This window comes from Elephantulus edwardii, unplaced genomic scaffold (assembly GCF_000299155.1).
Source record: "Elephantulus edwardii isolate Elephantulus edwardi_28Jun2011 unplaced genomic scaffold, EleEdw1.0 scaffold00040, whole genome shotgun sequence".
Taxonomy (NCBI): domain Eukaryota; kingdom Metazoa; phylum Chordata; class Mammalia; order Macroscelidea; family Macroscelididae; genus Elephantulus; species Elephantulus edwardii.
In genome coordinates, this window is record NW_006399790.1 from 3,417,585 (window position 1) to 3,421,954 (window position 4,370).

The window sequence follows — 4,370 nt, forward strand, 5'->3', positions numbered from 1 at the left end:
AGGGTGGAGGAATAGTGCAGGAGGGGAAGGCCCTCTATGAGGTGGATTGATTCAGTAACTGGGGTAATCAGAATGGGTGTATCAGAGATGATACGATTGGCACAGGACAGAGCAGAGTTTAGGGCTGTTGTACATAGGGTCGCTATGAGTTCAAGCGACTCGACGGCACATAACAACAACAAAAGTATCTTTGCTTCTTTTTTATATTAGGATTATGCTTGCTACATACAATGACTTCAGGAGACAACACAGCTTTTGATTTCTGACCGTTCTTATGAAGGCTGTTGACAGTGCATACAACCAAGATGAAATTGTTAACCACTTTAATCTCCTTTCCATCTATCATGATGTGGTCTATTGACTGAGTGCTTAGGATTTTTGTCTTTTTGATGTTGAGATGTGATCCATATTGAAGCTGTACTCTTTGAATTATTCTGTAGCAAGAGTCTTAGGTCTTTCTCACTTTCAACATGCAAGGTTTTGTCAGCTACATAGTAGAGGTTTTTGATGAGCTCTGATTCTAATACCGTATTTTTCTTCAAAAATACAACTTCTTGAATTATTTGTTTTGCATACAGATTAAATAGGTGTGGAGAAAGTTTACAGCACTTGTGTATACCTTTTTCGATTTTAAACCATGTAATGTTCTCCTGCTTTGTTCAAACAATGGTTTTCTGCTTAACATGAACACAGATAAGTGTCCTAGGATTCTCTTTCTTCTCAGTGTTAGCCATAATTTGTTATAAGCCACACAGTCAAATTCCTTTGCATAATCAGTAAACGCTAATAGACACACTTCTGGCATTCTCTGCTTTAAGTCAAATTCATCTGACATCACTATGACCTCTTCTAAGTCCACTTTGAACCTCTGTTAGTTTTCTGTTGATGTACCTTTCCAATTGTTTTTGGATGATCTTCAGCAGGATTTTATTTCGGTGTGACATTAGTGATATTGGTTGAGAATTTCCACATCTATAAGCTCTCCCTTTTTTTAAATGTGAACAGATATGGATCATTTCCATTCAAGTTACCAGGGAACTATCTTCCAAATTTCCTGGCACAGACTGGTGAGGCTGTGTCTGTTTGCTGAAACAAGCAACTAGGAAGTGGGATAGGCCATAACCTTCTGAAACAGCAGGCTTATGAAAACGCTATGAATTTTAGAAAAATACTGCTAGATTTAGTGCTGGAGTTAGAGCCCTAGTCGTCACTTAAAATGAAGAGAAACTGCTGCAAACATCCATTAATAATTGGAATGTGGAGTGTATGGAGTATGAATCTAGGAAAATTGAAGTTTTAAAAAGCAAAATGCACATAAAAATAGACATCCTGAGCATTAGTGAGTGGGCATGGACTATGGTTATGGTTTCTTTGAGGTACATTCTCAGTAGTGGAATTGCTGGGTCAAATGGTATTTCTATTTGCATCTTTTTGAGAAAGTGCCACACAGCCTTCCATAGTGGCTAAACCATGTTACACTCCCACCAACAGTGAGTAAGGGTTCCAGTTTCTCCACAACCTCGCCAACATTTGTTTTTTGTTGTTCTGTTAAATTTTGCTATTCTGATTGGGGTGAGATGATATCTCATAGTTGTTTTGATATGCATCTCTCTTAGAGCTAGGGTTTTGGAACGTTTCTTCATGTGTGTGTTGGCCATCTGAATGTCTTTTTTTTGGTGAAGTATCTGTTAATATCCTGTGCCCATTTTGCATTTGGGTTGTTTACCTTTATCTTCTTGTGGTGAGATAAAAACTCTTTATTTTTTTTTTTTTTGAGATAAGAACTCTTATACATTCTTGGTGGTATTGTCAGATGGTATAACTACTCTGGAAGGCAGTTTGGAATTTGCTCAAAAAGTTCAACAAAGAAATTCCATATGACCCAGCTATTCCACTGCTAGGAATATACTCCAAGGAAATTATAATTGAGACACAAACAGATTTGTACACTAAGTAGGGGGAAATGGATGGTACAGGGCCTTGAGTGTCTTTATGAAAGGGCCAGTGGGAATGAAGATTTTTGGGGACCACTTGCTCTGTTTCTCAGGGGGAAATTATGCCTGGAAGAAATGAATGAATAAAGCCACAAGAGACAAGCAACTTACAGAGACAAAACAGCACAGGACAGTACTGGACCGGCCAAACAGGACGGAATTGGACTGGCCCCAGGCAGCTGTGCTGTCTTTATTTATTCCTTTTGGAAACAAAGAGATGGTTCACAGAGAAATAGAAACTTTAAGGTTTATATCATAGAGCCCAGGCAGGCCAGGTACAAGTAGAAACATCAAGATTAATACAGGGCTTGAATGGGCTGGGTATATAGTTAGATACATTCAACTAAGACTTCTTTGTATTCATAAACTGTGCTTTCTCTCATATTGCAACAGCCTTATCAAGAGCAGGAATAATAATGAAAGTCACTGTCTAAAGATGTATGAGAACCTCTTGCAATCTTCCTTCTTAGAGAGCCTTGTGAGCTCTGCTTGCAGTCTTCTTTCTGAAGACACCTTCTGTGTGCAAGGCACACAGCCATATTCTGAGGGTGCAGTCCTTTACATTCTATGGTCCTCTACATTTCCCCCCTTTTTGTTAATACATTAAGCAACTTATTATAAACGATAATAGAAAATACAGTGCTTATTGTTATTTTTTATCATTATAAATTCTTTAAAATACAAACACTAGTAGGATTATACTTGACTTACTTAAAGCAATTTTTAAAGAGTACCATGCATTATAAAATTTAGAAGCAATATTATTAGAAACCTTGTATATGTATACTTATCTAATTTTCCCAGAAACCAGGACAATGGGCTTTTGACTAGTAAGCAATGGAAAAATGAACAACATATTGTGCACAATCTCCTTTTGATTAGAACTTGCTATAATTAATATAGCTGTGACTGTCGTGCAACTGCCAAGAACAAAGGAATATTCATTTATCAGGAAGAGTTACTTTTCTTGAGCTCGTTTGCAAGACTCAAGTCTCCTTTTGTCTGATTGCAGAACTTAGAGAACAATTTTCTTCCCACACTCTATCCTTAGACTGGCTTTAGGATAGGTGTCTGGAGAACATCTGTGTGCAGACTGTTCTCTCGAGATGAATGTGCTTCGACTATGCTCCGGCTCCAACATTTCTGGCCGGTCCAGTCCTGTCCTGTGCTGTTTTGTCTCTGTAAGTTGTTTGTCTCTTGTGGCTTTATTCATTCATTTCTTCCAGGCATAATTTCTCCCTGAGAAACAGAGTAAGTAGTCCCCAACAGAAGATAGCATAGCTTCTCACTGCCCCAGAGCATACAGTAGATTCCATAGCCCAACCCTATGCTGCCTATAGAGCCCCACCTACAGCAAGAGGGTGTGTTTTGGGTTTTTTTTTTATTCATTGCTGATTCACAGTTGTGCTACTGAAAATGGGGTTTATTAGGGAAGTAAGTTGGAGATTGGGGGAGGCAAAGCATATGTCACAGTACAAATCTAAATTTATCCCAACAGTCCCAAGGTACATTTCCTCAATTCGTCCATGCTCCAGTTTCAGTTCAGCAGTCAAATCCTAATCATTCAGCAAGATTTTCCTCAGAGCAGTTATAAGGCAGCTTCTTCAAACATGCAACAAGAACAGCCAAACCTTTACCTGTGGCCAGCACAAATACAGGAAGCCTTAGCTCACACCTTGCCACCGTTTTGTTCACAGCAATGCCACAGTCTCTCCACCACCAGAGTCTCACTCTCATCAGGGTCTTGCTTCCACAATCCTTGCTCACCTCAAGTCTTGCTTCAAGTCTTTCTTGCCTCAATTATCCTAGTCCCACACCTGTTGATAATTTTCAAGACCATTTGTCTACAGTTAAGGTAGCTGGAGATCAGAGGCTAAATGGCTTTTTTTAAAAAGCCAACTTTTAGGTTAAGACCACAAGCACCAATGTTCATAGCAGTGGTATTCACAATTGCAAGAGTATGAAAACAGCCCAATGTCCAACCACAATCAAATGGATTGAGAAAGTGTGGTACATTCACATGATGGAATGTACTATGCAGCACTCAGGAGCAATGATTTTGAAAACTACTACATAAATTTGGAGAGACTGGAGAGCATTATCCTAGGTGAACTAAGTCTCATAAGGACATATACTGCACAAGACCATCACTAATAGCAGAGGTGGAAACAACCCAAGTGCCTGTCAACAAATGAATGGATAGAAAAAAACTATGGTATATACAGTGGAACTATGCAGCACTGAAAAAATGAACTGATAAAACATTATACAACATGGGTGACCCTGCAGGACATTATGTTGAGTGAAATATTTCAGTCACAAAAGGACAAATACAAATACTGGATAACATAGGTCTTCTAAAACAGGGCTAACATG